Here is a 23,353-nt window from a genome sequence, read left to right on the forward strand (position 1 = left end):
TTCACAGCACTCACCATAGCACATATTCTCCCCAATGTCCATCCCCCAGCCACCCATCCCTCACACCGCCCCCCCCCTCCAGCAACTTTCAGTTTGTTTCCAGAGATTAAGAGTTTCTTATGGTTTGTCTCCCTCTCTGGTTTCCTCTTGTTTCATTTTTCCCTCCCTTCCTCTATGATCCTCTCTCTTGTTTCTCAAATTCCAAATATTAGTGAGATCATATGATAATTGTCTTTCTCTGATTGACTTATTTCACTTACCATAATACCATCTTGTTCCATTGTCTTTGCAAATGTCAACATTGTGTGTATATGTGTGTGTGTTTTAAGATTTTATTTATTTGACAGACAGAGATCACAAGTAGGCAGAGAGGCAGGCAGAGAGAGAGAGGGGGAAGCAGGTTCCTTGCTGAGCAGAGAGCCCGATGAGGGACTTGATCCCAGGACTCTGGGATTATGACCTGAGCCAAAGGCAGAGGCTTTGAGCCACCCAGGCACTCCAAGATTTTGTGGGGTTTTTGGTGGGTGTATAATATTCCATCATAAATATATACCACATCTTCTTTGTCCATTCACCTGTTGATATACCTAGGCTCTTTCCATAGTTTGGCTATTGTGGATATTGCTGCTGTAATCATGCGAGTGCATAGTACCCCTTTGGATCACTACATTTGTATCTATAAGGTAAATACCCAGTAGTGCAATTGTTAGGTCCTAGGGTAACTCTACTTTCAACTTTTTGAGGAACCTCCATACTGATTTCTGGAGTGGCTGTACCAGCTTGCATTCCCACCAACAGTGTAAGAGGGTTCCCCTTTCTCCGCATCATTGCCAACATCCATTGTTTCCTGACTTGTTAATTTTAGCCATTCTGACTGGTGTGAGGTGGTATCTCACTATGGTTTTGATTTGTATTTCCCTGATGCTGAGTGATGTCGAGCACTTTTTCGTGTGTCTCTTGGCCATTTGGATGTCTTCTTTATAGAAATGTCGATTCATGTCTTCTGCCCATTTCTTGATTGGATCATTTGTTCTTTGGGTGTTAAGTTTGATAAGTTCTTTATAGATTTTGAATACTAGCCCTTTATCTGATATGTCATTTACAAATATCTTCTCCCATTCTGTCAGTTGTCTTTTGGTTTTTTTGGCTGTTTCCTTTGCTGTGCAAAAGCTTTTGATCTTGATGAAATCCCAATAGTTCATTTTTGCCCTTGCTTCCCTTGTCTTTGTCGATTTTTCTAGGAAGAAGTTGCTGTGGCTAAGGTCAAAGAGGTTGCTGCCTATGTTTTCCTCAAGAATTTTGAAGGATTCCTGTTTCACATTGAGGTCTTTCATTCATTTTGAATCTATTTTTGTGTGTGGTGTAAGGAAATGTTCCAGTTTCATTCTTCTGTATGTGCCTGTACAATTTTCCCAGCACCATTTGTTGAAGAGACTTTTCTTCCATTGGACATTCCTTCCTGCTTTGTCGAAGATTAGTTGACCATACAGTTGAGAGTCTATTTTGGGGTTCTCTATTCTGTTCCATTGATCCATGTGTCTGTTTTTGTCAGTACTGTATTATCTTGATGATTACAGCTTTGTAATAGAGCTTGAAGTATGGAATTGTGATGCCACCAGCTTTGGTTTTCTTTTGAACCCAGTCTAATTTTAGAATTTTGTAACATCCAAACCATAAAATCTATCTTCAGTAGGACAGAGGCTAGACATTACTGTGTAACCAAATGAGTTAAGTCAGTAAGCAGAAGTGTTAGTTCAATATGAGTATGCCACAAATATAGTATTTTCTTAGAGTACTCTCTTATTCAGACACTCTTTACAAGAGATTGGATGAGTTATAAAACAATATTGCTTTCTTTAAAAAAAGATTTTCTTACTTATTTGAGAGAGTGAGAGTGAGCACGAGGAGGGGGAAGGGTAGAGGGAGAAGCAGACTCTCCACTGAGCAAGGAGCCCATTGAGGGACTTGAGGCCAGGACCCTGGGATCATGACCTGAGCTGAAGGCTAAAGCTTAACCAATTTAGCCACCAGGGCACCCAATAATATTGCTTTTAAGAACAACTAACTAGAAATTAGATTCTATATTCTTATACTTGTTAATCTAAATTGTGAGTAATCAGAAACTTAATGATGTTAGTGTGAAGGGTTGTGGTTAACTCAATCTGAACAGTCAAATCGTTATTTCTATCAAAGTCAGCTCTTGTTCATACCTTTATTCATTTTTTTTTCTTTATTTGGAAGTCCCTGTTGAGCACCTTCTGCTTGGAGAAATAAAGTGACATTATTCTCCATTCCACTCAAACATATGCTGCTTCATTATGACCATTGAGGGGAATTTTTCAACTGTCAAGGGAATTGTTGTAGGTATTTAATAAAAATGCATGCTAGATTTTTGGCAGAGTCAAGGAATGGGAAATACCTGGGGAGGATTTGTCATGTGTGATTTATGGTTTCTCAAGTATGTTCTGTTGATGGTACAGAGAATTACACATAATTAAATTAGTCTTGGGAAATGAGAAATTAAAGAAAGACAGGTTCTTTTCCATCATAGTTATCTGTTTTTAATAGGCTGAAGTGTAACTTGAATCTTCAAGAGGAGCAAATGGAATTTCTGTATATCTCAGAGTATTTGACAATGAGCCATTTTTGATGGCACACTGTACTGAACAATCTTGGGAAATTTCAATATAGACTTGTATTATATTATATTAGAGTTGTAAGTATCCTTACAAATTATCTGACTGAACACATTTATTTTACAGATGAGGAAATTGGGGCCCAGAAAGAGCTCTAAATTTTCCTAAATTCTATTTAATGGTAGATAGAGTAAGGAATTCATATTCATGTTCCACGTCAGAGATTTTTTTCCCCCAATACATTATGCTCAGTTTTAGTAGTTAACTTCAGTGCCTTAAAATATTCAGTTATTGGCCAATAGTGAATTTAATAAAAATTAGCTTTATTATCCAAGTAAAGATGATAAATGAAGCAAAATATTGAAGACCCTCTTGTCAAAGATTATAGCCTGCCTATAGTCTAGGGAAAGGTGACCTTTGCATTTTCAAACCTTGAAAGAATTTCAGTGAGGCATGTACCAGGTGAGATAAGACTAGAGGACACTTCCTGTAATGTTCATTCTCACCTGGGAAATAAGGGAATGGAATTTTAGTAGAACTCCAAAAACAACTTAAGCAGAAGAGAAAAAGTGCTAAAAGGTACACAAAGAAACAGTTTAAAGGGAACTGATTCCAGGACTCCTGGGTAGTTCAGTCAGTTAAGCTCCTGCCTTCAGCTCAGGTCATGATCCCAGAGTCCTACATCCAGATCCTTGCTCAGCAGGAAGCCTGCTTCTCCCTCTGTCTCCTGCTTTCACTGCTTGTGCTCTCTCTCTTTGGAAAGTAAATAAACAAAATCTTTAAAAAAAAAAAAAAAGGCAGGGAGCGGGGAACTAATTCCTCTAGACTCTGAATGATGTATCACCAACAAAAGCATTCATTGTTGTGAAGTGGGGAAAATTCTTGCTTTAGCTAACTCTTAATGAGGGTTAATTGACCAATCTGTAGTTACAGTACTAGGTAAATAAACTCTTTATGTCTTTGTCCTAGAAAGAATTTGTGAGAAATCTAGCAGACAGAACCCTAAATTCTATGCCCCTGTGGCCATTGATCTATGTGATGCCACCGAGATACAGTACTAAGGAGATGTTAGACATTTCAATATTTTTATGAGGGTGAATAAGGACAAGAGAAAGGACATGAATTGATTTGCTTTTCTGTTCTTTCTAATACAATATGTAGTGAGGCCCAGAGACTACCAGAGATATTTCTGTAATCTCTTGGTTTTGCCAGTGATTTCGTGGTACAACTTCCCATAAATCCACCTGGTATCAATTCAGTGGAAAACTGAGTCTCTCTAGGCCATTACAGAGTCTCTTTGATTCGTCCTCAAAAACCTCTGAAATGCATCAACATTGGATATTACTTTGATTCATAGTTAAGCCAGCTATACACTCGTTCAATAAGCCAGTCACCTTATACTGTTTTTCAAATTCCAACCATACGTACAATATACATTAACATGACTTGCTGTATATGCATTTACTACAATATCAGTGGCAAAAATTCCCCAAATTTTCTGTCATCTTTTATAAAGGCAAGTCCCTTGACTCACACTAAAAATAGCCCTTTTCTCAACTAAATTTGTCATTCATTTTTGCAAGAGGAGTTATTGTTTTGTATTTGAAAAAACAAACAAACTTCCCCTTTTCTCCCTTTTCTTTCTCTCTGTTTCTCATTACATTTCCAGAAAGGTCCTTGTTTGGAACTTTCATCAATGGGAACTAATGGAACTTCTTTAGCATATGTGTTTCCCTGAACCAAAACGTCTTAAATATAATGATTTCTAAAGATCTAGAACTCAACACATTGTTAGTCCCACAGACCCTCAACTAGAAAACAAAGCAAATCCTTAACATCAAAAGTGGATGCTCTACTAAACCTCATACAATAGCATCATCCTCAAAGACAAGTTATTCCAAGAACCAGTCCTTAGTATAGCATACATGAAAACAATGCTCCTAGTCTAGATATGGTATTATTTGGGGAGAAAAAGAGAAGAGAAAGATAAAGTTTATCTTCTCAGGCAATATATGCAAATTATCCAAAGTCCCACTAATGAACATAGTCTTTAAGATGTTAATTATGACATTAAAATTTCCTTATAGTAGGCAAATTTTATAATAATTACATAATTTCTTTCTCTCTGAAATTAAATCTTGCACAATTTAGAAATTTGTAAAATGTCAATAATAGTTTGCTGATCTTTCTTGAGTGCACTTTCTTCATGTATTTTTCAATCTTTAAATACCCCTTTTCATGTCTATTTTGGGGAGCCCCTCGTCCATTAAGGAACTAAAAGAAGGATCCCTATCACTCATACATTTTCAGTCCTTGCTTTCTTCAGATCCAGCATTGCTAATGATAAGTCTGATATTGATCAGATTCCCCTATCATATTATTTTCTTCTTTATATGTTTTTATGATCTTCTCTTTAACCTTGTTATTTTTGTTCCTTACAAAGTATTTATTTATTTATTTATTTATTTGGTATATATGTGTATCTTCCATCATCTCCAGCACATTTGCTTGAGCTATTTCTTTAATAATTTCCTCCCCTTTGTTTTCTCTGTGGTCTCTTTATAGAATAACTAATAGTTCATTATTAGACTTTTTACAATTTCTTTAAAATCTTTTATCTTTTATAGGACTTTTATCTCTCAGACTTCGGTTCTTCACTTTTGGACTGGACTTTCCTGAATTTAATTTTTCAATAATTTGTTGATTTAAATAATGGAAATCACATTTTAACTTATAATAATACCTCTTGTCTTAATATTTAAAATTCCTTTTAGATCTCATTTTGGTCAAGTTCAAGAGATGTGGTAATACTTTTAGTTTTCCTTTATTTACCAATAAGAAAGTTTTATCTCATCTTTTCCATTGTTAGCTAATTCTTTTCTTTGTTTATCTAGGGTATTTGTTTGCCATAATTTTGGCTTTTCAGAAGTGTATGATGATTCATGATTTTCCATTCATTCTTTAAGATGTGGAACAGGAAATCTGCCTTGTATTTTAGCTGGAATTTTCACTTCGGTAGACAGAAATCTTGTGCCTTTTTTTCTCCCCTGCCTAAAAGTTTGTGTTTTCATCTGCTGTTATCTCATTTTAAAACTGTTTCTTGTATTATTTTTATCTAACATGGATTTTAGGTTTCTCGTTTTGTCCTCTATTTGTCTTTGTAGCTCTCTGTCTCTTTGTGCCTTATATAGACACACTTGGCTTTTGTATTTTACCTAGCCACCGAGTGCTCTCTTGTGATCTCACTGTGGTCTGCGTGTTTAATTATGTCACAAACTTGTATTTATTGTTATGGAGTAAGTGGATTTTATCTCTCAGATGCCTTTTGAGCCTCACGATGATGAGTGGGTATTGTAGAATCTCTTTCTATCACCTAAGTTACTCTGACTGGTGAGTAGGGATTTCAGCTGTGAAAGTAGACCTGAACTATGATCTTCCCCTTGAATTTTTACTGAAACTCCTACAACAGAACTCATTTCATTTTAGTGGGACATATTCTGGGGGATATGATCTTACTCTGAACTCTTCTCAGGAAACAATCAGTTTGGTTTTTACAAATGAATTCATAATTACTTGAAATCTGTTCCCATTTGTGACTCTTTTGGAGAATAAATAAGGAATTTTGGGGAGACATAGATGGGGGTCTGATTCTAATGTCATTACTGGAAAGGTATAAATGGTGTTTTAAACAAGTAAGACAAGAATTTCCTTCTGTGTTTCATCTATGTCTTTTTCACACATATGCCATTATTTCAGTAAATCTTAACTTATGTATATTTTTGCTATTAACTCTGTTACTTAATTTTTTATCAAAGTTATTACCTCTGGGTAATATACTCTTTCTGCTTTTCCTTTCTATGTCTGCTCCTATCTCTTTAGTTTTTATTTCCTTTCTTTGAAGAGATATTGAGAGAGAAAAAAAAATGGACTTTTGCCCTCATGGAAAAAAAGTTTTCCATGATTTTTTCTAGATTTAGACATTTACCTGTTTTCCATTAACAGAGGCCATGGTTTTTACTTCCGGTACTTTCCCTTGGGAGGACCAAGAGTGAATTGATCTTAAGCACTTATTTCAGCACTCTAAGGTTTTCAACTCATTTAAAGGAAGTAATAAGATTGTCTACTTCATGGGGTTGTTATTATGATTAATAGTTCATGTATTATAATGTCTTAGAATTTAAAAACATGAGGCCAGGGGTGCCTGGGTGGCTCAGTCAGATAAGCATCTGCCTTGGGCTCAGGTCATGATCTGCCTTGGGCCTAGGATGGAGTCCCACAATGGCTCCCTCCTCTGTGGGGAGTCTGCTTAGGCCCCTCCCTCTGCCTTTCTCCCCACTTCTCTGTTTGTGCTCTCTGCCTTCTTTCCTGCATTCTCTCTCTCTCTTTCAAAATTTTTTTTAAATTTATTTATATGACGGAGAGAGAGAGATCACAAGTAGGCAGAGAAGTAGGCAGAGAGAGAGGGGGAAGCAGGCTCCCCTCTGAGCAGAGAGCCCAATGCGGGACTCGATCCCAGGACCCTGAGATCATGACCTGACCCGAAGGCAGAGGCTTAACCCACTGAGCCACCCAGGTGCCCCACTCTTTCTTTCAAATTAATAAATAAAAAATATTTTTAAAAACATGAGGCCAATGTGATTTTTTAAAAAATTTACTCATTTTTGATGGTAGGAACATGAGGATTTCCTATGTTCTTATATTTATATTTTTAAACTAAAAGAACAGATGCATCAAAACCTCTGAGTAAGGGGTTAAAAATAATATTCAGTGTCTATATCTTAATATTTTTATGTGTAGCATATATTCTATTTCTGTCAGAAAACATAAATAATACTGATTGCCTATTTTATTATTCAGTAATATACCTCAGCACAGGAATATGATATACCCCTTTTGAATGTAGGTATGACTAAAAAAGAAAAAAGCAACTATTTTTAAGAAAAGTTATCTGAATAAATTATTAAATCAAAAACATGTTCCTAAAAAGCTAGTATCAAATATTTTATGGTATAGGGGACATGAATTAAGAGCATATCTCTTTCGGGGCGCCTGGGTGGCTCAGTGGGTTGAGCCGCTGCCTTCGGCTCGGGTCGTGGTCCCAGGGTCCTGGGATCGAGTCCCGCATCGGGCTCTCTGCTCAGCGGGGAGCCTGCTTCCTCCTCTCTCTCTGCCTGCCTCTCTATCTACTTGTGATCTCTCTCTGTCAAATAAATTAAAAAAAAAATCTTTAAAAAAAAGAGCATATCTCTTTCAAAAATTAAAGAAAAAAATAAAAAATTGAAATTATTTCAATTGGAATGCTAGATTTCACTTCATAACTAAAATTCCACTACCCATAGGTTCCATAAATTTTGTTCAGATTATTCTGGAGATAGTTAAAATGGGAAGCCTTAAATTAATTTCCCCCATATAGTATCTTTAGTATATTTTATAAGCATGTTTCTTTCCAACTGTGTATGAAACTATTTAATCAATGTTTCTTGTGTTGTATCCAGTGGAAATAGAACATTATATTACAAAATGAATTTTTAAGTGGGAAAGAATAAGAAAAATTTGTAATCTTTACCAGTTCTGCCAAGCTCATACAGGGAAATCTTAGACAATGATAAAATTTTAGAGCTAAAGCCTCCTGATCTTCTAGTTCTTCTGAATCTCACTAACTTTAACTGAACATTCTACTAGTACAAAGCTCTGGGTAATGCTGCATGACATAAAGGTTAGCATCTGTTACCCTCCCCTCACCTTTTCAGGAAGATTTTTATTATCCCCATGTAACAAAGGAAAATGGAGTAGTTTGGGTACGTAATCAAATTACCCAAGGAATTATAGTGCAAAGGTGTAAAGTGGAGAATGTCACCCCAAACCGTATCCTGTGATCCCAAGGTTAGTGCTGGTTTTATTATACCTTGATACTTCTATTTTTGTAATTCATGCTCAAGAGAGATAAGTGACTTGCCCAACATGTATTTTTAAAAGGGCAGGAGATATTGAAACAGGCACTCTTCTCATGCCAAGTTTACTTCACTGTGTATCAAAAAACCGAGCCTCCCTACATAGCAACTGAGGCAGGGGAATGGTAAAGGAGGCCGGCGTTGAAAATTAACTATAGGGTGTCACATCGTACATGCTTTGAAATTAAGTGAAGTTTAAATGCTTGGTCACAAAGCCAAATATTTTCAGTTCTATGCATTGTAGCCAGCCTGTTTGTGGTATTTTACTGCAACTATAATAGAAACTGTAACAGATGGGATGAAAAGTTGATAACCAAGGATGGCAGATCCAGTTATCCCTAAGGAAATGTGATTTAAAAAGCATCTTGATAAAGACAGGAAGACCAACTGAGCTAAAACAGCTGCAATTGCAAAGCAAAGTAACAACTCAGATGTATCCTTTTTTCGATGTGCGTTCTCTTGACAATATAACTGTCCACAGAAGGAACAGAAGGGAGTGTGTGTGTGTGTGTGTGTGTGTGTGTGTGTGTGTATTCTGCAGACTTTAGGCAAAGTTTGCACAAAGGATATCTGTAGCAACTATTCTTCTTAAGCTGAATAGTAAGACTTTTTCCATTGTTCTTCCTTCTTCAAGTCTCCCAGTCATACAGATAACATACTGGCTAACTTTATTGTGAGCATATGGTTAAAGAGTGCCTCTTCATGAGGATGAATTAATTTATGTCTGCACCTGGTAAGAGCAGCTAGAGAATCTTCTGTTTAGCAAAAAAAAAGTTGGCTAGACTAATGGAAACGGAAATTAATGTTCAACATTATTTTATAAAACAATGTTGTTATTAATATATATTAATCAGAACCTTAAAGAGAAGCAAAATTTTAGCTACTTAAATATAGTGGGTAAAAAAATAATAAAAACAACCCCCCAAACACTCTTCTTCATTGCCAGCCCTTTGCAGAAAAAAAAAGGCCAAAATACTGGCAAGGAAATTTGCCAGACTTCAAGGTCTGACTCCACCAGAGATATATCTATATCATTTTAATTGATGTCCTCCATAAACAGGTAGTAGAGAATCATCTTTTTCTCCCATATGTTATTTTACAAGCCAATACACCTGACCTTAGATCAGGTACACTATGGCAGAATTCTGAGAGACAAGGGCAAACTTGCACAGTAATCTTGTCAGCAAATAACCCATAGGGGATCTTGGAGTTATGTTGTCACTGAACTTCCAGATCTTTAACTTGCTACTAAAGTTTGTCTTGTGATTAGAAAATCCAGTAAAAGGTAGAGTGGCATTTTACTAGCTAATTATAGATCAAAATAGTTCTATTTCAGGAAATCTAAACTGAGTCAACAATTGTCAGAAATTTATATCCAAAAAATATAATGTGAAATAGGAGAGGCATAAAATGAATAAATAATATAAGAAAAATGCTTTGCTTCACACATTACCCAGGAGACAAGAAGTCTTGCAAAAGTTTTATATCTGTCTGAAATGCAGAAAATGCAAGGATATTTTACTCACTACTCTTAGAACCTCTTCAGTGTCACTCCCAAGTCAACATTTCAAATCTCTCTGTGGAATTATACTGTCGTATTTTTATATTTGCTTTTACCTTTCCTAGAATTATTTAAAACTTAGAAGTTGTTGCTCTACATTGTAAAAGTAAAGGACACTGTAATTGAGAGCAATATTCTAAACTTAGCTCTTGATGCCGAAGATAGATTCAGGGCTAGTGATTGAAAGGGATGGTCATAGGGTGCCTGGGTGGCTCAGTGGGTGTTAAAGCCTTTGGCTTAGGTCATGATCCCAGGGTCCTGGGATCTAGCCCCGCATCACATCAGGCTCTCTGCTCAGCAGGGAGCCTGCTTCCTCCTCTCTCTCTGCCTGCCTCTCTGCCTACTTGTGATCTCTGTCTGTCAAATAAATAAATAAAATCTTAAAAAAAAAAGAAAAGTGATCGTCATGTATGTCCATAACAAAATGTGGTGATAACATTTTTGTATTTCTTTATTTTAAAAAGTATTACTTCAACCAAAAACAAAACAAAACAAACAAACAAACAAACAAAAAAAAGCAAAACAAAACAAGAATTTTAGGCTTCAGTTAATAGAACATTTGTTTCTTTATACAGTACTTTTTAAAAACTTTTGCTTTTCACAGAAGGTATATTTGTGAATTATTTTCTAGGTTAATAACTAGTACACTGAAAGTTCCTTGGGATATTGTTTTTAGTTGATATATATTTTTAAATTTATTAGAAAGAAAGAAATATACACATTATGTCTTATCACTTGTTTTGGAGACCACTGAATTCTATAAAATTGGCAGTATTTATTATATACATTAAACATAATAAGTACCTAAAAACATGCTATCAAGATTTCTGTTTGATATGTGAAAGAAAACTGATGATATATATTTATTGAAAAAGTAATACCATAAAACATATTATACAAATCATTGGAGGTGGATGAAGCAAGTAATAATGATAAGGACAATGATAATAATAATATAATTATAACTGTTATGCTTCTCAGTAAAATTGGAAATCTGAACATATTTTCTCTTTACAATTTTCCCCTAAAAGCCAAAGGGAATATATTTGAAAAATTAAATGGCATGCATTGCTGAAACCAGGTAGGTATAACTGCCTAATAAACATCAAGGCTTTTCTACAATGTGTTCTGTAGGTATGATGGGTTAAAAGTAAAAACAACACACCTATTCTGTTTGACAGGTAGTGAAAATAATTACATATGAAATTAAGTGGAAGGAAACCCATTAAAATGGGAAGATTTTAGGCTCAAATTCTTGCTCAGGAACCAAGAAGGATACATGGCATGCATACAAAGGGTCAAATTCAAACAAAAGATCTCTTGTAGTTGTACTTCTTGGCTTCTTTTTGTATGCTCATGACAACAGTGGTACCATTGGAAAAGAGAGTTTTGCATTCCTATCATGCTGTTACTATCAACACTGAAAATTTGAGGGAAGTACAACATGAAAGCTCCTAGTGCTGTACAAATAATTGCACAATTATAGGGAGAAGAAGAGTTTGTAAGATATAAAGTTGCTGGTTAAAAGGACCACATGTCAGGAGAGGAAGAAAGTGGTCACCCAAGGCCTTGGGTCCAGCTCACTGCTGTTCTTTCCTAACACAATGACAGGTTTTAATTTATATCAGAGTAACCCAAGATCCTCTTCAAGATTTTTCTTGATGATTGATACAAATGGAGATGCTTTCTAAATTTCAAGTAAGGAAGATAAGACATTATGTCCCTTAACAGGAGAGAATGGCACCTGTACTAAAAATTATCAAATAAGAAAGATGTTTTTGATGTTTTATTTCCATGAATAAGCTTCAAGCCTTTTTAGATCTTCAATGTTATACCCTCTTTGTTCTTAAGAACAAATACTGTTAACTTCCTTTATTTTCACATATAAATCTGACCTCTTCTGAAATGCGTAGTTGACCCTTTTAATATACGTTATCAGTATACCTTTCAAGAAGACTCTTTAAAGTTTGATAACTTGTGACTGTAAGGTCCATTTCCCACCCACCCTGAAGATCTATTCATTTATGTGGAAGTGGTTTTTATCACACTCTATAACTTATTAAACTAAATAACTACAGACATAAAATCTCCATTCTTCATCTAAAAGATTTTAATAGGGATGTTCATAGACTGACAGAACCCATAACAACTCAATTCTGGCAATTATATTCTTATCCCTCAGAATAAGCAAAGAGAAAAATAGCATTAGAGATATGAATATGAATACACTAAGCTGTTAAATATGTGTAGAATAACTTGAAATTTTAGAACAGATATATCTCCATAAAACATTCTGCAAAGTATAAGTTAAATCTTTTGAAAATACTTAACTTCTGTTTGCAACTGAAATCTTGGGAATATTTATACTGCATATGAGACAAATTTAAAATAATTATGATGTAGTATAAGTGATTATCAGAATAGAAACTATAAAAAATCAACTCACAAAACTCAAAGACAAAAAATTTTTTCCAAGAAATCATGTGAAATAATTCAAACATTAAAACTAAATCTAAGAATAGCCAAAGGCAGAACTGGATATAGGGAAGGAACCAGAATAGGTACAGATGCTAATAGCTATGAATAAAATTTTTAAATTAAGAACTAAAGAATACAAAAACCAAACAGTCAACACTGTAAGAAGTGAACCATGTAAGAGAAGGGACTGATCCTGAACTAAAACACAGTGGGGAGAAGGAGAATTTTCATACACATATACTTGAGAAAAAATATATTGCACAGGTAGGGACATAGTGAGAAAATCACAGAAGTTCCAGCACAGAGTGAAAAATAAGTAAATAATATGACACTAAAATAAATGGAACAGATTATCTAACCCCTTTCTTTCCATCCCCCCCAAGCCCCAAAATAATCTGGTGGGCAACAGACTTGTCTATAATATTAAATATTTTGAGGTAATTGTCTTAACTCATTTGGGCTGCTATGGCAAAGTAGCACAGACAGGTTCAGATCCAAGATGTGGACATAGGAACTTTCTGAAAACCTGTCTTCCCCTGCAGGCACTTTGAATCTACAGCTATACACACAGCAACTCTGTGTGGGGAAAAAAAAATACAGAAACTAACTGAGCAACTCCTACATATCAGGCACATGGGAATATACTCCTATCACTTTGAAATGGGTTAAGAATGGCTGAGAAACACTCTTGCAATAACCCACAACCCCAGCATAGAGCCGTACAACCTGGGGAGAACTCCCAACTCCCAGCTTCTCCCTGGGGAATGAAGTGTTTGGGTCCAACATCTAATATTCCAATTTTTAAGACTGGGGATGGGGTCCCAAAACACCCAGGTCGAAAGCCAATGGGGCTATGTCTGTGAGAATAACAAGACTAGAGTGAACACAGAAGTAATTTTAAAGGATTCCTGAAGACTATTCCCCAGGCTTAGCACAGAGGGAGCAGACAAAAAATTCCTAGCTCCCAGTCTTATCCTGGTAAAGACCTATTTGTATACTTTAAAAGGAACAAAAAGAAAAAAGGAAAAGAGTGAAGATAGCTTAAGGGACTTAAAGGGATACATCAAGCAGACCAGTATACACATTACAGAGTGCCCAGAAGGAGAGAAGAGAAAGGGACAGAAGTTTATTCAAAGAAATAATGGCTGAAGATTTCCTAACCAGGGAAAAGAAATAGACACCCAGATCCAGAAAGACCAGACTATTTCAAATATGATGAAACCAAATGGACCCCCACAAAAACATTATAATTAAACGGTCCAAAGTTAAGACAAGGAGACAGTCTTACAAGAGAAAAACAACATCTTTTGAGGGATACATGAGGGAGCCTCCATAAGACTATTCCCCGGTTTTTCAGCAGAAAATTTCCAGGCTGGAGGAAGTGGCATGATGTATTCAAAATGCGGAAAGAAAACAAACGAAAAACTGCCAACCAAGAATACTTTACCTGGTATTTACCCAGTGAAGTTGTTCTTCAGAACTGAAGGAGAAATAAAAAGTTCTCCAGACACACAAAGAACTTCAGAGGTTCATCATCACAAGACCAGCCTTATAAGAAATGTTAAAGGGAATTTTTTAAAAACCAAAACAAAAGGGTGCCAACTAGTAACAGGAAAACATACAAGAGCAACATGTATACTCTAATGTTTTAGTGATGGTGGGGTAAATCACTTATAAATCTAGTATGAAGGTTAAAAAATGAAAATATTAAAAATAGCTATAACTACAATAATTTATGATAACAAGGTAAAACGATGTATATTGTGACATTAAGATCATAAAATATTGGGGAAGTGTGAAAATAACTGTGTGTTCAAAATTAAGTTCTTATCAGTTTAAAATAGGTTTATAAATATAAATATTTTATGTAACCTGATGATAACCATAAAGCAAAAACATATAATAAATACAGAGAGGATAAAGAGAAAGGAATCTAAGCATACCACAACAGAAAATCATCAAATCACGAAGGAAAAAAGAAAGAAGGAGAAAACAACAGAATTACAAAACACCCCCCAAAACAATCAACCAAATGGTAATTGTAAGTCCATACCTATAAAGAATTAATTTAAATGTAAATAAACTAAACTTAGTCTATTCAATCAAAAGTCATTGAATGGCTGACTGGTTAAAAAAAAGAAGGCCCAACTATGTACTGTTACAGGAGGTTCACTTCAGCTTTAAGGAAACACACAAACTAAAAAATGGAGAGATAGAAAAAACTATTTTGTATAAATGGAAACCAAAAGAGAGAAAGAATAGCTATATAAGAGTAGCTATACTTATATCAGACAAGACAGACTTAATATATAAACTGTAATAAACAGCAAAAAGGTCATTACATAGTGAAAAAACAGTCAATTCAACTGGAAGACATATCATTTTAAATATTTTAATAAAAATGGGAACAACTAAATATATAAAGTGTATTTTAATACACCTGAAAGGTGAAAACACAGCAATATTAAAAAAGTAGGGCACGTACTGCATGGAGCACTGGGTGTGATGCCAAAACAATGAACACTGTTATGCTGTAAATAAACAAATAAAAATAAATATAAAAAAAAAAAAGTAGGGGACTTCAACTCTCAACAATAAATACCCAACTCTCAACAATGGAAAGATCATTTAGACAGAAAATCATTTCTGGACAGAAAATCAAATGGCCACATTTGGCTTAAACAACACATTATACCAGATGAACTTAATGGACATTTACAGAACGTTATATCCAATAGCAACAGAATACACATTCTTCTCAAGGGCACATGAGCATTCTTTGAGATAGATTATATGCTAGGCCATAAAACACATTTAATAAATTTAAAAAGATTGAAAGTATATCAAATATCTTCTCCAATGACCATGTTATTTATGAAACATAAGGAGGCTGTTCTTGGAGATTGGTTGGCAATGATTTTTTGGATTTGACACCAAAGGTAAAGGTAACAAAGGGCAACATAAACAAGTGGGATCATATCAAACTAAAAAGGTTCTGTACAGTAAAGGAAACCATCAACAAAATGAAATGGCAAGCTATGGAATAAGAGAAAATATTTGCAAATTATGTATCTGGTAAAAGGTCAAAATCCAAAATATAAAAAGAGCCAGCACAACTCAACAGAAAAAAAATTAGATTAAAATATAAACAGAGGAACTGAATAGAGATTTTTCCAAAGAAGAGCTATAGGAGGCCAACAGATACATGAAGATGTGGTCAACATCACCAGTCCTCAGATCTTATCTCATACTTATTTGAAAGATTATCATCAAAAAGAGAAGAGATTGTAAGTTTTGGTGAGGGTGTGGGGAAAAGGGAATACTTCTGTGCTATTGCTGGGAATACATATTTGTACAGCCACTATGGAAAACAGAATGGAATTTTTTTCAAAAAAATTAAAAATAGAACTTCTATTTGACCCAACAATTCCACTTCTGGGTATATATCCAAAGGAAATAAAAACAGAATGTCAAAAGATATCTATAACATAAATGTCCATCAGCTGACAAATGGAAAATGATTTGTTTTCTCTACACAATGGAATATTATTTAGCCCCGAGAAAGTACGAAATCTAGCCATTTTGACATCAATGAAACTTGAGGGCATTATGGAAAGTGAAATTGGCCAGACAGACAGTGACAAATATTCCATAGTATCACTTATACGTGGAATCTTAAAAACAAAACAAAACAAGTCATACTCAAAGAAACCAAGTAGGAGAGTGACTGCCAAGAGCTAAAGGTTAAGGGAAATAGGGACATTTTAGTAAAAGATTACAAACTATCATCTATAAGATATATAAGGTCTGAGGATTTAATATGTAATATGGTGACTATAGTTAGTAACTGTACTATATAGTTGAAATGTACTAAGGATAGAACTGAAATATTCTCATAAAAAGAAATATTTGATATTAATGATGTATTAACTACATGTTAGAAATCCTTTGACATATATCAAATACATCAAATCATCATGGTATATATTTTAAATATCCTATAATCTTATTTTTGGTTGTACTCCAATAAAGCTGGGGAGAAAACACGATAAACTGGGTGATTTACTAATGGGAAAATTAATCCTCATGGTTCTGGAGGCTGGAAGTTCTACACGGTGCCAGCACGTTTTGGTTCTGGTGAGAATCTTCTTCAAGTTTGAAGATTGCCAATTCCTCACTGTGTATTCGCATGGTGAAGGAGTTAGGGAGCACTGTGGGTTCTCTCCAATCAGTGCACTAATTGAAAATAAAAGTTTTGGGTGAACACATTCACATGAATGCAATGATTAAACAGATTGAGGATTTGTTGTTATAAAATAGAAGTTTGTGACCTAAACCTAGTAATGCTAATATACTTTTTTTTTTTTAATCAATTTTTTTTTTTTTTTTTTTAGAGAGAGAGAGGGGTCACAAGTAGGCAGAGAGGCAGACAGAGAGAGAGGGGGAAACAGGCTTCCCGCCGAGCAGAGAGCCTGATGCGGGCTCGATCCCAAGACCCTGAGACCATGACCTGAGCCGAAGGCAGAGGCTTAAACCACTGAGCCACCCAGGTGCCCCAATGCTAATATACTTTTTAAAAGCAAAATAAAAGAGAAATATTCTTTCCGTGCAGATTTTCAGTTTTAAAAATAGTTTTGCTTTACAGCACATGTATGAAAAAGTAAGCAAAACTCAATTATTTATCAAAAAGCCAACACATTATTCTCCACTCATATAATAAATAATGTCCAGCATCTCTAGTCTCTTTGCACATCAACCTGATCACAGTTCTGTCTCTTGGAGAGAACAGCATAGTAATGTTTATAGTAATTACTTCCTTCCTTAATAGTTTTACCACCTATTATCATTTCACCTGTTATCATTTCAAAAATTAGTTTCCCTTTCTTCTACTTTTGAACCTTAAGTAAATGGAATCATAAAGTACACTTGTGTTTTTAAGATTCATATATATTGTTTTGTTTGAATGTAGCTTATGTATTGTATGTCAGTATTCCAAATGATACAATTTATCCATTTGCCTAAGGATAACTGAGTTGCTTTCTTTTATAGTTATTGTGAGTAATATGCTTTTATAATTACTTCTGGTGAACACAAGCACACATTTCTGTAGGGTAGGTAACAAGTATAGGCTAGGTAACAGGATATATGATACTCTCAGTTTCATTAGGTGATTTTTAATTCCCTGATTAGTAAGAGTTGAGCACCTTTGATTGTAGTCATTTTACTTAAGGAGTTATAGTTGTTTGTATTTCAAAGTCTATTCTAAATAAAATCTTTTGTCAATTTCATGTATTATAAATACCTTTTATTAATCCGTAGTTTGTCAGTTTTCTCTGCTAATAGAGTTTTTAATCAATATAAGTTCTTAGTTTTAATATGAAATTTATCAATATTTTTCTCTAAAGGAGTCTGTTTTCTGTCTTTTAATCTTTTTATACCCCAATTTCAATAATATAGTCTCATATTCATGTTTCTCATTCAGCTGGAATAGATTTTATGTATTAAGTATACTTTCAGTTTTATTCTTTTCCATGTATACATCAATTGTCCAAATACAATTTGTTGGAAAAATTATCTTTATTAGTTCCATGCTATCTCTTTTGTTAATTAATATCCTTGTATGTATGGATCTGTTTCTAAGCTGTCTTTTCTGTTTGATTTTTATCTAAGCTTTCAACCTTACCATACTCTTTCAATAATTTTAGCATTACAAGTCTTCAAATCTATATTTTTTAATCTCCAAGAATGTCTTGGATATTCTTAGCCCATTACATTTTAGAATCAATCTGCCATCTTTGATGGAAAATCAAACACAAAAGTTCTTTTGTGTTTGAAATTTTTTGTGGTGGTGCTAAATGACAAAAAATTGTCAAAGCTAAGACTTCAGTTTTCTGTTATGTTTTGTTTTGACTGCATCACTGTCCTTAGGAATAGAGTTTGGTGTAATTTTTGAGTACTTTATTTCATTGCATTATTTATAAATGTAAGTGGTCAATTAAAACTAAATAATCAGAATATGGATTTTATAGGCCAAATCATTATACTTATTTATCCATTCATCCATCCATGTAATTCGTATACATGTATGTATACATTTTTGTGTGTGTGTATGTGTATTTTTATTTATTTGACAGAGAGAGAGAGATCACAAGTAGGCAGAGAGGCAGGCAGAAGGTGAGGGGAAAGCAGGCTCCCCACACAGCAGAGAGCCCGATGCGGGGCTCAATCCCAGGACTCTGAGATCATGACCTGAGCCAAAGGCAGAGGCTTAACCCACTGAGCTACCCAGACGTCTCATATCTGTACATTTATATGCATTGCATACATACATATGATATATGGCACTATAATTATATCACATTTTGTGTATCTATACCTATCTGTATATAAATACACATTGTATATGCATATGTAGAAGATAGATAGATGGACAGATAGACATATAGGTAGTTAGATATGTCGAAAGTAGTGACTTTTAATCACATTTGAAATTTCATATAGACTTAGTGTCATTAATTAATATTTGAGGAAGACTACAATAAAAAATACAAATAGTTACAAGGGTTGATGAGGATGTAGAGAATTTGGAAACTTTCTGCACTGGCAATAGGACTATAAAATGGTGCAGCATCTGTGGAAAACACTATGGAAGTGCCACAAAAAATTAAACATAGAATTGCTATTTAATCCAGCAATTCTTATTTTGGGTATATACATCAAAGAATTGAACGCAGGGTCCTAAATATTGGTAGCTCCATGTTCAGAGGCACATTATTCACAATAGCCGAAAGGTAGAAGTACCCCAAGTGTTCATTCATGGGTGAGTGGATAAGTAAAATGTGGTAAATATATATAGTGAAATATTAAGTTTAAAAAGGAAGGAAATTCTGACACATGCTGCAACATGGATGAATCTTGAGGACAGTATTCTAACTTAATAAAGCCAGTCATAAAAAAGACAAATACTATAGGATTCCACTTCTTACATGTACCTAGAGTAGTCAAATTCATAGAAACAGAAAGCAAAATACTGGTTGGGGGGTGGGAGGAATGGGAATTGTTGTTTAATGGGTATTGAGTTTCAGTTTTGCAAGGGTTCTGGAGATTTGTTATACAACAATGTGAATGAACTTGACACTACTGAACTGCATGCTTAAAAATATTTAAGATGGTAATTTTATTATGTTTATTTTATAATAATTAAAAAACAAAAAATTCAATTATAAATGTAAAATGGAAAATGAATTTTAGAATATGCAAAACGGACTGTATAATCTGTTAAATTCTTGAAGTTTGTAAGCTATAGTGAGAATGTATTTCTGACTCAAATTCCAGAGGTTCATATAATTAGAAAATCAAGGGGATCCTACAGTATAGGTCATCCACATGTTATCCAAATATCTTTGCCTTCAGAAATATAATTAACTGTAATCAGTTTGCATCCCCATCCATAGATTTTTGTAAATTTTGCAATATCTTTTCTTTTGGCTTACTACAATTTGTGATCTCAGTTGTGATCTTTGTTTGACTGAAAAGTTGATCCAAGAACCCAGTGTATCGCTTTTTCAAAATCTTCAAAATACCTATTCTACAAAGCACCTGTGATTAGAATGACATTCTCAAGGTTTGTTAAGGAGGGGAATCATGGCAACACGAAAGACTGCTAAAGGTTTTCAAGGCATAGCCCTTTTAAAAATCTCCATCAACAGTTCTAGACTATGTTGTAGCATTTGCCTTTCAATCCACTCTGAGCTCTATTTTGTTGTATAATTCTATTCTTTCCTTTTTCCTTCATCTGTTCTCTACATTTTTTAGGATCATAAGAACAAAATTTCTTATGTGCATCATGCAGAGCATATTTCTTTCCCTATTTCTCGAGCCACACATTAGGTTAGAAGCTGTGGGAATTTTGCAGGAAGGGTGCACTTTTTAACTCAAGACTATAGCATTTTTTCAAACAAAGGCATTGTTATTCTTAAGAGGAATCTGATAGAATTATTTTCACATCGTTACTGTACAAGAAAAATGTTCTAAATCAAATATTAGTAAATGACATTCAGCTATCTAGGAAAAGAATCCATAATCCCATTGGGATGTTATAGAAATGCTCAGGCATTAAAATGAATGAATGAATGAATGAATGATACGCAGTACTTTAATTAAAAAAAAAACTCTAGGGATGCCTGGGTGGCCTAGTGGGTTAAAGCCTCGGCCTTCGGCTTGGGTCATGATCTCAGGGTCCTGGGATCCAGCCCGGCTTTGGGCTCTCTGCTCAGCAGGGAGCCTGCTTCCTCCTCTTTCTCTCTGCCTGCCTCTCTGCCTACTTGTGATCTCTCTCTCTGTCAAATAAATAAATAAATAAAATCTTTAAAACAAAAAAACCTCTAAAATGTAAAATACTTTAGATTTTAAAATGTTAAATACTTAAAATTAAAGGAAAACACATGATTTTAATAGATCTGAAAACAAGTGGCATAAAATTAAAAAATAGTAGAAAAATACTACAATTATTTTTAGTATAAAAGATAGAGTTTCACATCCTAGCAATATGATTTTTTAAAAATCAGATTAAATTATTAGCCAGTAGTTTGTTTCATTTGAAAGACAAGGCTTTTTTTTCCTGTTAAATAGGAACAAAACTGGAATAGCTGCTATCACTGCTATTATTTAATTTTTTGGGATCATTCCAGTCAATTTATTTTAACAACTAAACAACTAATAGTTACAAATATCTGAATGAAGGAGGCATCTTACTTTTTTCTTTTTAAGATTTTATTTATTTATTTGACAGACAGAGATCACAAGCAGGAGGAGAGGCAGGCTCCCCGCTGAGCAGAGAGCCCAATGCAGGATTTTATCCCAGGACCCTGGGATCATGACCTGAGCCGAAGACAGATGCTTTAACCCGCTGAGCCACCCAGGTGCCCCTGCATCTTACTATTTTTAAGTGACTGTTTAATTCAAGAGAAACAGGCAAACAACTGATTTATTATTCAGTGCTAAAAAAATAATTGTATTAAATTGTGTATTAAATCAGATTTCTAAGAATTCAGTGTTATTATTGTTTTTTTAAGTTTCTAAAATCTTTATCCCTTTTGAAATAAAATATCTAACATTAAATATTTGGTATGTTAGAGATTATGCTGATGATTGAAAAAAATTATTTTATAAGTAGATATTACTATCCACATTTTACACATAAAATATTTTTCAGGGGCGCCTGGGTGGCTCAGTGGATTAAGCCACTGCCTTCGGCTCAGGTCATGATCTCAGGGTCCTGGGATCGAGCCCCGCATTGGGCTCTCTGCTCCGCAGGGAGCCTGCTTCCTCCTCTTTCTCTCTGCCTGCCTCTCTGCCTACTTGTGATCTCTCTCTCTGTCAGATAAATAAATAAAATTAAAAAAAAATATTTTCCAGATAGTTTAAGAAAATTACTCATGTTTACATAGTTTTCTAGTTGGATTTCAAACATTCCAGGTTTAGAACTTTTCTTTTTTAATAATTCTGCCCCTTTCATCAAGTCTAAATGGATAAATAGAATTATTTTTGACATAAGATAAATTTAGGACCTTACATAGATTAAGTGATAGTATAAGGGTAAATTTAAAATTGCCCTTAATTTATTTAAAATATGATTCATTTATAATTTTTCCCATTTACCTCAGTTCTGTTTCTTAGCACTGGTGAGGGAGATCCTTGTTTTAATGTATCATATTAAAGAAATAATACAAAATGTCATCTTAAAGAAAAATTGCTTGTTTTCATACAGTTAGTAAGACATTTGGAATTCTCATGAATTTAAACATATAGATAAACCTGAAGGCAAAATATTTTCTAAATTTATCCTTCAACACTAAAGTTGTTAAGGAGTTGTCAGAACCTGTAATGCCTACCTACTTTGAATCACTAATGTCCAATGTCCACCATCCTGATGTGAATATTTCAGTGAGCCTTCTTCTGGTCATTGTCTGTGTTTGTGTTTGTGGTCATTGTCTGTGTGCATTTTCAATTTCCATCTAGAACAGGAAGTACAAGCAGTAGATATGGCCCAGAGAAACCTTAAGGGCATAACCAGGAAACTAAATTTTTCAAGTTTTAACTTTGCTAATAGTTCCAACAATTTGTTTCAGAAATAAGATTTTAGTCATAAATTATTTTAATCAAATGGAGGGCAAAATCCTTAAGACTAACTCTGATCCTTTGTAGAGATCAATGTGTTGTTACAATAAGGTCGTGATCTGATTCTTATCCTCAGGGCTTCCAGCCACTTGTGATATCCATCATACGTCCAAAGCTTTTAATTGCAGAACACAAAGACAATTACAGTCTGAAACAAAAGAGGAGAAAACTTAATATGCATCTAGATTCTGGTGGTGTGTTTTTGCTATATCTGCTAGGCAAACACATCATTCTTTTAACAGAACACTCTTTCAGTTGAGCTTGTTATGTATTTTACCTTCTTTCTATTTATTTTTTTTTCTTTTTCAGGGTTTAGTCATACAATATCTTAATTAGGGAATTACAACATTGGTTCTAGTGATAGCTCTTTTATTGTGGATCAAAGGTCTCTTTCTTGGATTTTTCCTGTTTAGTGCAAACCAATTTACGTAGCCTTCAAAGTATTGTGTAGTTTGACTTCAATGTGAAGAATTCTAGACTCCTAAGCTATTTATTGACTTACCTGCTACTGCATTAATGTTCCTAAAATACTACCATGCAGCATAACC

The sequence above is a fragment of the Meles meles genome, chromosome 15 (genome assembly GCF_922984935.1).
Source record: "Meles meles chromosome 15, mMelMel3.1 paternal haplotype, whole genome shotgun sequence".
Classification (NCBI taxonomy): domain Eukaryota; kingdom Metazoa; phylum Chordata; class Mammalia; order Carnivora; family Mustelidae; genus Meles; species Meles meles.